Consider the following 14,486-nt stretch of genomic DNA (forward strand, 5'->3'; position numbering starts at 1 on the left):
AAGAAAAAAGCTCCTTTCAGAATATTACTTTTCAAGAACGTAAAGCCTTACGTGATCTCAGTACTAACAAAGCCATCATAATCAAACAGGCGGATAAGGGTGGGGCCACGGTTGTCATGGACCTAGCTGACTATGATGCCATGGTCACATCGCTCCTAAACGATGAAGAACATTATAAAATCGTTACTGGTGACCCTACTGAAAATCTCTGTGTAGTTATCTCCAATATTGTGGAAGAAGCTGTATGTGAAGGTCACATTAGCAATAAAGAAGCAGATTTTCTTATGCCAAAATTTCCAAAAATTCTGGTATTCTATGCTTTACCGAAAGTCCACAAGGGCTTAACCCCTCCCCCGGGGCGACCCATTGTGGCTGGTATCAACTCCATTTTGGAGCCCTCTCGCAATTCGTGGATTTCTTCCTGAGGCCACTTATTCCAAAAAATGCGCTCATACACGAAAGACACCATGAGTATTTTGAACACACTTCAAGGCCAGACGTTTGATCCAACTACCCAATATCTGGTTACACTCGACATAGAAGCACTCTATACAAATATCCCGCAGGCAGCCACCCTGGAGATAGTGGAAAAGGTACTTAGAGACCTAGTTATTCCCCCCAAGGTTCCCATTGATCTTATAATACATCTAGCAGAATTAGCACTAACTAAGAATTTCTTTCTCTACAAAGAGTCCTTCTATGAGCAATGCTCAGGGACGGCTATGAGCACTACATTTGCACCCTCCTTGGCAAACTTGTATGTAGCCGAATTCGAGGAGACCCACATATATCAGCCATCTAACCCCTTCAGGACACATGTCACCCTGTGGTCACCATATATCGATGACGTCTTGGCCATCTTAACAGGAACTGAAGGCCAATTCAAAGAATTCTTGACCTGGCTTAATTCTAGAGATAGATACCTTAAGTTCACACACTGTATCTCAAAAGAGATTATACATTTTCTTGATGTAGAGATCAAACCCAGTATGGGTGCCCTAGTTACTACCATCTTTCGAAAACCTACTGACCGCAATTCGCTGCTGGATTACACCAGCTTCCATCTGAGATGCCTTCGTGAAAATTTACCCTTTGGGCAGTGTTTGCGTTATAGGCGTAATTTCTCTACCACTCAGGAGTATAACCTACAGGCACAAGGACTTATAGAGCGTCTTTTAGAACGTGGTTACCCTAAAAAAACTGTGAGAATGGCAAGGAAACGAGCCAAAAATATCCCACGGGATCTAACCCTACAACAAAAAGAACGACCAGTGGGAGATAGTACGATCACAGCAGTTTTCAGTTATTCAAACAAAATCAACTTGATTAAAAGGGAAATCATTAAGCTATCACCCATACTTAATGTAGTGCAGATCAATCTGCCATTACCCCGATTTGCCATGAAAAAAAGAAAAAATTGGAGGGATACCTTAATACACTCATACACACCAGCCCAGGAGGCAACAGGCAAAACCACCCTGTGGAACAACATCTCCCCACAAGGACACACACCATGTGGCCAGTGCAATGTATGTAGTCTCACAAAATGCACCAAAACATTGGATCTCGGTCTAAAGACACCATGGAAACAACTTGCCTTCACGAATTGCAATACATCAAATGTAATTTACATGATATGTTGTCCCTGTGACAAAAAATATATTGGCATGACTACAAGGCCAATTCAAAAACGTATCCAGGAACACCTATCATGTATCAGAAACCATCGGGAGAATGCCCCCATGGTGGACCACTTTCAGAGGCTCAAACACCTGCCCTCGGAAATCGAGTGGACCATTATAGAAAAAGTGAAATGTCCTAGGAGAGGGGGGATATGAGCCTCCTTTTATTGAAACGGGAACAAAAATGGGTTTTTCGTTTGAAAACTGACAAAGTGGGTCTTAATGAAAATATACCTTGGCATTCTTTGGCCATGATGTCTTGAGCCATTTGTGGAAATACCTGTGAGTAATGACTTAGACAAAAGTTCTCCTGAAGGTGTTCTGGATACATGTTAACACTCACAGGAATCTAGATGATGTGTCCCCTGCCAGTGTACATTTATTCAAGTGAGCCCTAATGTACTTCAGAACTACCCCCTTCTTCTCCAAAAGATGGGGTCCCCCCGGGTGGGCTGCTGCTGCGTGCAGCTTGAGTGTATGAACCCTGTGGGCATTGCTGCTCAGGACTGGGGTCCAATATGTGGTGCTAGATATTGTTCGAGCGCACCCCTCTTTGTGTTTATAATTCAAGTGGAGTAGGTACGCACATCACAGGGGGCGTTCCCAGCCCTGTGTGGGGTGCCTGGCTGGGCCCGAACACTTGCGCCTGACTTTGGCGAGTGTCAAGATGCACGCGCATCACAGGGGACGTCCTTGACCTCAAGTTGGTCCAATGCGGAGGCCGACCAATGAACACGTGACGCGCTGACGTGTGTCACATGATACATCAATGAAAATAAGTCGGCAGATACGGAGGCAGGCGTTGTGCACGTGACGCGCGTACGTCACGTATCACACCATTGCACATGAGCCGGCCAATACGGAGGCAGGCGAATGTGCACGTGACGCGCGAACGCACGTCACGTGACACGCTTAGGAAATTATGCCGCCCTCCTTTCCCGTACTTAATATACAGAGATTACATCTAAAGGGGATAGACGCGCTTACGCTGAGCGTCTTGCCTTGATCAAGAAGGTGCCCGTGTGATGCACATTTAAAGTGAGTACATGTGAAGACTTTTTATTGAAGGGATGTCCGAATTCTTTACTTGATTCTGGGATATCTTAGTTGTTGTATCTACCTTCTCCCTATGGCTGCAGATTTGTTCAAACAAAGGATGTGTGCAATGTTCTGTTTGGGACCTTGTGATTCTCTGTCCCATAAAACATCCCTGCACCCAAATAACTGGCCACATGATCTAGACTGGGGTTGTTTGAAACTGACATCTTGCAAAAAAAACAGCATTTTTGAACATTATTATAAACCTGTAATTATTTACAGATGCATTACATGTGAACTGGACAGCACAGCTGTGCTCTAATTTGTGGCACACCATTCTTTAGAACAAAGGGAGTGGACAGCAAGGGTGAGTTGTGATCTCTCCATTTTCCAACACAATTTTAAGAGCATTGTAAGAGCACCCCATACCAATGTTAAAATTACCACATATGGTGTGTTGAATTTTTGGATAACATTGTGGTTAACTAATACAGGTTTCATTTTTTGACACTAAGGAGATGAGATTCTGATATCGAGATTGGAACATGAGGTGGTCTCTTGAGATAGCCATGGGCTGTGATTGTTTTGGATGGCACACTAGTGTTGCGCCATCCTAAATCCAATATGTGGAATTTAGCAGCTACCTAGTAACTGTGGTTCATCTTTTTTTGATCCCACAGGTTCCTTCCCAGACTGTTCCAGATCAATGACACCTACAGCAGGGTAGTAATGTACTATGCCATCTACCGTTTTTAACCTTTTCCTCATAAAACTGGTTGTTGAACAATGAAATACACCAGCTGTTGAGGAGCTTAGACTGTCCTGATGAATGTGGCGTTACTAAATTCAGGCCACTGAAACCGGTCGACGGTGTTTGTATCATCTAAAAGGGCTCCAATCTGCCCCCATTTTAGTTTGAGCAAACCTTTTTACATTGTCCCACTTTCCTTGAGTAAATAGTTCATTCCACATGGGAAGTGGTGATTGTATTGTCTTTGTTTGTGTTTTTGGGAATGGGAATTTATCCTATTTCCCTAAGTTGTGTCAATTTTAAAATTGAGTACCCCAGGAGCAGTGTGACAATCAATGGGCTATTAAAAACTGTTTACCCCATTAGATGACACATGGTTGGTTTTGAAGAGATAAATTCATTCTCTTCGCTTTCCTGGGCTTCCCCTCTTTTCCTTTCCCTTGTTTTTACTGGTAGTCTCTCCCGATCAAAGTAATCTGGAAGAGAGTGGGTTGGGACTCGCAAGGTTGAACGTATTACATATCATAGAAGTGGTAATTTTATTCTTATTCTATCACTATTAGACAGGCGTTGTTGTAACACTGCAACCTAGCTAACAGTGCACCTTAGGCAGGGATAGCACTCCTATTTCGCTCTATCCTTCTGTCCTCAGCCACAACCTTGTTCTATTCCTTCTCTTTATGAATAGAATTGAGTCCACCCCACAGTAGAAAACCTTTTTCGGGTTTGGTTTTACGAACTGGACCTAGTCTTGGGTTTTTAGATAGCTGCTAGTAGCTTCTACACAGTTGTGTGTTGCCAACTTTTTGTGTGAACATTACTTACTTAATTTATAGAAATTGCCCCATTGTTTGTTAATAAACCTTGTGCACTAAACCAATTAATGAATTTATTGAATAAAATGGAAATAACTTTGGACCGTCAACTCGTTAGGCAGAGATATGATGTTTTTGGTAATGGTATTTGTAATTCCAATGTACCAAACTACAGTAATTCTAATGAAAAAGGCAATGTACAAGTTATATTTCTTGTTTGAATGTTCATTCCAAATCTAGCATTAACAGTGTTTTAGGTTTTAGTGACATTCTCTCAAAAAACCTTGCTATACAATAATGGACTAATCTAGTCAACACATGTTTCACACTAAGTTACCTTTTTTGAGTCAACGAGTATATTTTCTCAAGGCACTTGATCAATTAGCCTCACAATTTTTATGCTAGGTCGTTTTGTAGCACAATTCATTATGTGGTTTAATACTAGAAAATCTATACTAGGATATTCTAGATGGAGAAGGACTCCTTACTCCCCACTTACTGAGGTATATGGATCTTTCCCACCTGCCTCATTTGACAATATGGTGGGAAGCAAAGGGTACATTGGTTCCACTGCAGGGAGGAAGGCAATGGGAGAGTAGACATACTGTGTTCCTCCCACAATACTTTCACCCAGTGAGGAGTATAGTGTCCCTGTCCTGGCCTCTCTCTGTCTACGTTTGAACTTGAAGGGATTTGAGGACAGGTTACTCTTAAGTACTATCCTTGGTGTCCTCAAATTACTGTAGCTTTATGGAAATCTCCAACTGACCACACAAAGCAATATTCTTCTCTTTAAAAAAATGTAAGCCAAGTGCTGCAATATAAGTTTTCTACAGACAGCATATGCCTGTTCTTGCCTCCTGTGCCAGGTACATGCTCACATTCTAGTTATAGCCATTGCATGCACAGGTATAGCTTATATGCCTCCTATTTAGTAGTCGTATCTTTTAGAAACATCTTTGCTTCTCACATTTGGTAATCATGCGCCAGAATACACAATTTACACAGCACAAGTGTGACACTGTGAGGAATTGCTATCCGGCAAGGTTGAGACATAATTCTATCTCAGAAAGAGTGGCCAGCTAACCAGGGCACCTTTTTATGAACTCCATGCCAAAAGCATAGCATTTACCTGGGCCTTCCTGATCTGCAACTCCTTGTCTCCAGTAGAACAGATCAGGTTTAGAGGTCACAGGTGCCCTGTTTGACAACTGTTGTGACTGCCAATTCGCTGCAGTGCAGAGGTTGCATTTAAGTGTACACCTATGTTCTAAATTCCATATGATTATGAAAACACCCTTACTTCTTGGGAGGAAACTCCAAAAATATAATCCATACCTTGTGGTATAGATAGTAATGAAGGGTTTGCATAATTTTTAAGGACCACATCTGATTTATATCATACCTTTGTTAGCATTGTGAACCCAGCTCAGCAGTGGAAGTGTTATGTGTATTCTGGTCAGACGGTTTGTACCTGCCTGCCGAGCAGGGCCAGAGACTGAATGGCTATGCCTCTCCTTCGATCCTTTGTGAGGTACAGTAACACCTCTCTCTAACCCAGGAAGCTCTCAGCAGCACTTGGCTTGGGAAAGACGAATCAAAGTGCACACCCCAAAACAAAGGAACTAGCCTCACACAAGGGTGTAGCATACCAAAATGGCATTTAATTCTATCAATCTAAGAATGGGCCAGTTCTAGTGTAGACTTATGTCCAGTCCACACTCCTGGGGTCCAAAGATGTTAAAGACATCTACATCCGTCTACATCTGCCTTATTACAGGACACAGCATGCCTTGCTCATGCTAACAGATATGTACCTGAATTTCACAATCAAGAACATTTTGAAACTCACATTACTTTGAAATAAGACATTTTCCCCAAAGAAATCCTATGTCCAGTCCGCACTCCTGGGGGTCCAAAGAAGTCAAAAACATGGGGATCAATTGCATCCAACAGAGGACGGCCATTTTGTAATTGCGCCTAACGCATTGCTTGCTCACGGTCTGAGCTACCGTTTTATTGCAGGTTACATAGCAACTTATAACTTGACACCAACAACAGCTATTCTGCAACTGCACGTGACACATACTCACCCAATCTTAGAGACGCAGTCGTAGGTCACCTAGCAACTTATTTCTCAAAACCAATCCTAATACAGACACGGTGGCCATGAGGCAGCTACGCTGCATGTACGGACAACCAATTAACAGAGGCAGGTAACACCACGCACCACGCTCCAATTCGGTTAACTTGGCAACTGTGGGGTGCCAGGCAGAGTAAAATAAATGTATATAAATGCGTATATACGCCAGACTCCCTGAAGATTGTCTGGGAGGAGAGCTTACTTCTGCCTTGGATGACCTGCCTTCGCCTCACAATTGGAGGACTTTGGAAAGGACTGTTGTCCCAGCAGGGCCCAACAAATTCTTCTTGCAGGGTTGAACCCCAAAAATGAATCAAAGAAGGAGTCAGAGGTCCCCTTTTTGTAAGCAAATGGCCACAGGTGATTGGTCCAAATCAAGCCTGCATTAAGGGGTTCAATAAAGTGGTCTTTGCGTTCTGACATTGTACCAAAATTGCTTTGTGGAAAAGGAAGTAGAGGGACAGAAGGAGAGAGAAGTACAAAGAGAAACAAGATGGTGGGATCCTCCGGTTTCACGTCCCAAATTATGGAGTAAACTCGAGTACCACAGCCTTGATCCTTACCTGCTTCACTTCATAACGCAAATGTATTCAGACACGACTGTTACTGTGCGTATTAGCCAGGATGGAACTTTCACCCGCTTTATTCCTATGAATCGAGGCTTGAAACAGGGGTGCATGGTCTATGTTTCAGACATGGGTGAGGCAATAAGGTCTAGCCACAATTTTCCCCCACATATTGGGAAGGAAGCCATTCCCTGGTTTGCCTACGCCGATGACACAGTATTATTTGCTTATGCCCTGATTGGTCTCCAGCACTCCATGGAGGCCCTGCTTGCCTACGCTTCCAAGAACAATATGGTCTTCAATGTTCAGAAGACCAAAAATATGGTCACTGGCAACAGGCCCCTTATTAAATGTTCTTTAAACTGGAGGCTAGCGACCACCATATTGGACATAGTGGACTGTTCTGTCTACTTGGACTTTCCAATCAAGTCTTGCCCTTATGTCTCCTTTTACAGAGATTTTATTTCACCTAAAGTCCTGAAGAAATGGTTGGTCATTAAGAGGTTCAGCACTAGGAAAGGGGGGTATTATTTGGAAAGGTTCCTTACTATATATAAAATCAGCGTGTTCCCAGGCTTATCATATCAAAGGGAATCTGCTTCGTTCCTTGTTGGGTGTTACCAGAGCAGTCCCAGTTAAAGCCTTGAGGTGTTAGTTAGGTATCTTGTCCATCAGGTCCTCTTAGTTGATACTGCACTGGAAATAGCATATGATGTCGTTCTCTTCGCCTTGACAATAGTACTTTACTAGGATTGATTGCTGCTTAAATTGATGATAATGCCTCAATCCCTTTTTACTTGATTTGCAAGCATCAGCAATGGCTCACTTGCAAAGTATTGGTTTGAATTTAGCTTGTGCCCTCTCTCTGCCTGATGCTTCTGTGGTTTTAAAGAAAAAAACATGAATTGTTATAGATTTAGAATACTCCTAAATTGAGCTATAACAAGAGATGCGCAGAGTATTGTACACAAAGCTTTACCCCTTGCGTTCCTCACACATATCGTACAAAAACTTACTATTTAGGGCCTCATTACACGGACTGCGGTAAGGGTTTACCAGTACCGGTAAGGGCACCGGTACCGGTAAACCCTTACCGCCTTACTACGAGGTCCCTTTGCGGGTTGGTACTTTAACGCCTGCTGTTTAGCAGGCGTTAAAAACCAACCCGCAAAGGGACCAGGGTGCTAATTACGGTACCGCAATTTGCGGCACCGTAATTAGCGCCTTCCCCATTCCCATAGAGCCCCATGGGGCAAAAATGGGAATGGGGAAGGGCAATGGGGGAAGGGGGAATAACCGCCCCGCCAACCTTGGAATAGGGCGGTAATTCCCCTTTCCTCCAAGGCGGTGCCGGTATTTTACCGGCATGGACCAAGGTGCTAATAGCACCTTGGTCCTCCGCCTACCGTGTGATGAGACCCTTATTATTTATCTCTGTTTTAATATCTTGCTTACTCAAGAGTACACTGGCGGGCGGCAAGACATGAGGAAAGGCACTGTCGGCTTTGTCGCCAAGAGATTACAACTAGTCGCCATATTCTCACTTCCTGTGGTGCTCTAGAGGAGAAATATTTTAAGGGATATCATTATTTCATCAGTCGGGAGGTGAGTCTGCTCTCTGGTCCATTCTGAGGTGACTTATACGTGGCTCACTCATTGGTGATTACATCTGCTGCTTTTTGCATTTGGAAAGAGGCACTTGCACTTTTTGGCTCTGTTTCTTTGGAAGTCTACAGCTGTACTTGGTCATTTTCAAGAAATTATGAAATGTCTGATCATAAATGTATTTCTAGGCTTGTCATTGTGTTTAAGGTATTTTAAGAAGTTTTAAGAAGCTTCGTAAGAAGTTCTTAATGTGATTTTGTAACAAGGAATTTACTCATATTTGGAATTTATTTTTTTCTGTAATATACATGAATTGAGCAGTGCAAAAGATTTTATTGCTAAACCAAGAGCACTTAAATAAATTAAATTTTAAAAAAGGAATGCAATCCCACCTCACAAGTCTTGAAGCATTCTGTTTTATGAATAATTATTTTGTTTTGTTGAAATTAAATCAATTCACAGGTGGCCCTAAACTTTATGCAGGGGGAGTCACCACAAAAAGATACATGAACGTTGCTATCTTGTTTACACAATTAGAGTTGGTTTGCCTGTGACATCCCACTAAAAAGGGGGCGCACGCACACTATCACTTCTTGACTCAGCTACATCTATTCCTAAGCAGCACAGTTATATTCCATTTACTTACACGCTGCTTGTTGGCCAATATCTTCAAATAAATTGAGCGGTTTGCATATCACATTAATTTCCTTAGAATCAATCACACATTTTCAGAACATTTGATTTGTTCTGCAATATCAATAACAAGTATTGGTACCAGAGAAACATTGCATGAATATAAACACTATCACCATTCAATAGAAATAGCTTAGCACATGTAAAGGTGGTGCTGTGGGTAGATAGTATGTGCATGCAATTTGAATGTAAGCTATAATGAGTGACATCTAATTTGACATGTTTGAGTTAGAGAAGCAGTGCGATATATTTAGAACACACAGAATATTGGTTCATCCACCCAACATAGGAGAATGGCTTTATGATTGTCTAATACAGACATGAATTTCCCTCCAACTTCGCTGCAGAGATCATGTTCCACTGTTGAAAAGCCCTTCCCCTACTTTGCAATAATAAGAAAGAGAAGAGACTATATTTACATTATAATCTTTTCCTACAGGAACGGAAATGACACAGCTGAAGTCCCTTTAATCTTCCAATATCTCTTTTTAAGCATGTATGGCTTTCACAGGTCACAAGTTGTCAGGCACATCTCTGTTAGGCTATGGAACATAGCCATTCGAATCATAGCCTAAGTGGTTTTAATACACCTGTGAAACCACCCTGTCTACAATTTGATTGGATTTAATTTATAAAGAACAGCACTTTAGCTGCACATAAATGCAGATATGCTATCAGCTCTACACTGTGCACACAGCACTGAAAACTGCATTGGTTCTTATTGCAATACAATCAAGGTTGGCATAGAATACAGTGTGAAAGCAAGGTGCATTTCCCACTACAATATTAATATGCTTTATTTGAAATGTGCTCCCCTGAGTGGTATCACCTCGCCAGTTCTCTCCCACTTCTGGGACTTAGCAGGGCAATGCTTCTAGGGGACCTATCAAATTGGATAGGGAGATGTGTTTACATTTTCACTAATTCTTTAAGGCACTGAGCCAGGATAGACTTTCATTAGTTTTCAAAGGTAATCCTAGTCCACCTTTCCTCCTCTTGCAAATCAAGTTTGCCGTGGGTGCAGGTTTCCTGATGGATACGGCCCAATCCACTGGATACTATCCAAGTTCAGTTCCCATCCATTATGAACAGGTATTATCCTTCTTTGCAGCCTTTGATTCCAGGTGTTCTCTTGTTTGTGTGTGTGCCTTTCTCACTATTGATGTGGTATGTCATTTATAATGCACCTGTACAAAAGTGTTTCTAGGCGTGACAAGACAAGAGGGGGAGACAAAGGGACAACACAAAAAACTATCTTAGTAGGCCTTGTGTCATTCAGGTTGTGCAAGTGCGACAGCATAAAAAGTGCAGGGGAAGGGAGAGGGGGAAGTGCCAGGGAGAGGGAACAGGGAAGTGCAATCAGGGAATCATTGCTCTGAGTGAGTGCAGCCAGGGCAGGGCGGATCTGGGTAAGTGCAAGGAGGCAGAAGTCTGTAGAGGTTGAGGTTACAACCCCTAAGTATGCAGTAGGCCCGGAGGCTGTGCAGGGAAGACTTACCATGGAGGAGCCTGGTACTCAGTGAGACTATGGGGTAAGCCAAGTAACCAGTTGGCGCAGCAGACAGGTAGGTCAGGAAGGGAGACAGAGAGAGAACGCAGAGGAGAAAAGGAAAGTCTTGAGCAGCTTCCGGAACTTCAGGTGGTCCAGCTCAAGTATGAGAGGGGCTGGGAGGCCATTACAGAGGGAGAAACCTGCAGAGGAAAGAGATCTACCACCCACTGCCTGGAGAAGTGTCTGACCCTCAGGGTGTTGGAGGTAGCTGAGTGAAGGGCTCCCGGAAGGAAGGCATTGTGGAAGAGAGAATTGGATGGAGTGCGTGCCCGACCCCAGAAAGCCTTGTGGACGATGCAGAGGGTCCCAAACTGAATCCCTGCACCCACGAGGGACAGTGGAGGGACTTCAGGTCCAGAGAGACACAGTCCCTGGGCTTGAGGCAAAGGATACGTCTTGCAGTCCTGTTCTGACTTAGCTTCAGAGGGTGGAGAGTAGAGGAAGGCAGACTGAGTCTGTTGCAGAAGTCCAACCGAGAGTGAAATAGGGCACTGGAGACAGTGAGCGTCTGGGGGAAAGTAAGAAAAGAAAGAATACCTCTGAGGAGGTACAGCTGGTAGTGGGCCCTCCTGGCAAGGTCTGTGATGTGAGGAGAGAAGGAGAGAGTGGAATCGAAGATGACTCCAAGGTTTTTGCCTTGCAGGTAGCTGAAGCAAGAGGGCCCAAGGACGGCAGCCAGAGTGAGAGAGGGAAAGCAGGAGCAGGGGTCCCAATGAGAAAGACCTCCGTCTTGCTGGCATCAAGGCAGAGATCGCTGGAGGTGCACCAATCCTGAACCGCGGATAGACAGTCAGGAATGAGTGAGAGAGGAGGCTGAGGGGATCCTGAAAGAGAGCTGAGTGTAATCCGCATAACACTGAAAGTTGGAGGAGAAGGTACCGATTAGGTGTGCCAAAGGGGCTAAGTAGACATTGAAGACCCAGGGAGAGAAGTTAGAGCCCTAGGGAACACCAAATGTGAAGAGAGAGGTGAGGGAGAGAAAGGACCCAAGTTGGACCTGGGAGGGTTGAACCAAGAGGAAGGAGGTCAACCACTCCAGGGCCTGACCTGTGATGCCAGATTCTCACACAGTCAATTGATCAGCGTGGTGTGATTGACCGTGTCAAAAGCACAGGAAAGGTCCAGGAGAATGAGGATAGAAGGAAGATGGAATCTAGAGAGCAGATCTTCTCAGGTGTTCAGGAGAGCAGTTTCAGTGCCTCTGACTTCTCTGATGTACAACTGATGGTCATGGAGACAAACCAACAGATTCAATGTGGAGCGTAAGATAGGAGATGGCCAGCTTTTCCAGGAGTTTGCCCAGGAAAGGAGTGATAGAGATCCGGCAATATTTTCCCGGACAGGTAGGGTCGGCAGAAGGCTTTTAAAGGAGGGGGTAAACAAGGGAGTGCTTGGGAAGAGAGGGGAAGGATCCAGTGGCAAAAGAGTGATTTCAGCAATAGACCAAGGCTAGAGCGAGGGTGTCAATATGGTCCTTGATGGTTCTGGAGGAGCAGGGGAGCACCTGTTTGGACAACATTTTAATAGATCAGACTTCTCTAGGAATGTTATCAGGTGTTAACAGAGAGAAAGAGGAGAAAGGCGGAGGAGAGGGACAAGCAGCCAGAGAGGGGCTGAGAGAGGTAGAAGTAGAGGGTGAGGAGAGTGAGGGCAGGATGTCCTAGGTTTTTGTGGGGAAGTGAGAGGCCAGGGCTGTGCAGAGCGCTTGGGTGGGAGCAGGAGAGGTAGAGACTGCATAAGGATTGGCCAGCTCCTTGCAGATTTTAAAGAGTTAGGCCATGTTGTTAGAGGCTGTAGAGATGCAGGCTTGGATGTGGACTCTCTTCTTGGACCAGACAGAGAGCCTGTATTGTGTTTGGAGCAGGCGGTTGGCCAGTTTGTCAGAGGATGTGCCCAGAGCCGGACTGGGAACCAAAAGTGGCCCTGGAATATTTTTCAAAGTGGCCCCATAGGTCACTGAACGAGCGTGCACATGACGGGAGCTCAACTCTCCTTCTATGAGGGGATTTGAGTTTCCCCCAAGAAAATGTTGACTAGAATTAGTCGAAATGAGTGCATTTGAAGCATGTTTTAAACATATATGGATTGAAAAGTCATGTCTTAAATAAATTCATGATCTTTCAAAGTAGATGATAGAGGGACCAGGGACATTCCACATTTTGCAGATGAGAAAAATTAATTCATCTAGTTTAAAGGTACCCAGACAACATGCATCCCTAATCCATTTCATCCTATTCTCATGCTAGGAAGGGGATACAGATAAAAGGCACTATTAAATGAGCACTGGAAATGCCAACAGTGTTGGCTTTTGTGTAGGCATGGTGGGAGAGGAATTTGTCAGGCACTGCTGTAGTCGTACTAACTGGATTGTAGCAGGTGGAAAGTGGTGAGTGTACCTGGGCATATAACAGCAGTGCCTGGTGAATGCCTAATATTGATGCACATGCTTAAACAGTTGGCTTTGTCAATGCTTGTTTTGAACAGGACTTCAGTGAAGGACATGTATATAAAGAGATCACAGGAGGATGTGTTTTGGTTGGAGAGGGGCTGAAAGCAGGTGGAAATGGCCGGAGGGCTTATCATAGCCATGTACAGTCAATAGCTAAATGAATAACTAAACACCTACAAGCTTTGTGTCCCACCTCGTGCTATTTCTTCCTAGCTATACTCTAATGCAATAGTTTCAGTTTCTATGTGGCACTTTGGCCAATTCCAGTGGTCGAAGTGAGCGGGAGCCATTGGGAGCAGTGCTCCTCTACTTTTTTAAATTAAGTTTTCCTGTTCTTATACTTTTATTTTAGAAAGAAACCGTTCTGGAAGTTTCATTTTAAAATAAAAGTGTAGGAAACAGTTGAAATATGCACTTCAGTGCACTGTACTGAACATTCCTTAAACAGCTGGCACATTTGTTTGGGGGTTTGTATTGTGAGTAGGAGGGGCCATGGAGATGGGGTTCGTGGCGAGTGGTGCAGGCCAGTAGGGAACATAGTTCCACTACTTCTTGTCATGCACTTCGACCACTGGCCACTGACCACTGGCCAAAACCAATTTCCGGGCCGCCAAATTTCAAACCTTGTGAAGCTTTCTGCATATTGCTGTGGTTATGCCCTATACGTAGATACCAAGTCACTGCACAAGGACCTTCAACCGCACTCTAAGAATCCGAAAGAAAGCCCATGTGAGCCAGTGTAGAGGTGACAGTTGACAACAGCTAATCTTGATTTATTCTTCCTCCTCTCCCGTGCAATCGCGCCTACCGATGGCTAATGCATCATCGTGCCATAAATGTGCTTAAAGCATACCATGTACGCATTGCAGTGGCAAATTATTTCACAGAGATGTGCTTTTTCTGGAAACTTTTAAAAAGCAAAGTTGGGAGGGGAACAACAAGAGAGATCCATATTATGAACCATGTTTCCGTGTTTAAATCAAATCCCATATCAATGCATCGGAAGTCGTCCTCCGCATGCACGTGCAGTGTGCACGTTATGTTTCCTGCAGTGCCCACAAAGTTCATCCAAATCTCAGTGCCAAGCACGTTGCTACCCCCTTATTAGAGTTCGCCCCTCTGTATCGCTCTTCTGTTTTCTAGCTAGGTTTGCGCTACACTAACGTATGCTACATACGCACATACTTATAGC

This window comes from Ambystoma mexicanum, chromosome 5p, assembly GCF_040938575.1.
Source record: "Ambystoma mexicanum isolate Mex_15411 chromosome 5p, UKY_AmexF1_1, whole genome shotgun sequence".
Taxonomy (NCBI): Eukaryota; Metazoa; Chordata; class Amphibia; order Caudata; family Ambystomatidae; genus Ambystoma; species Ambystoma mexicanum.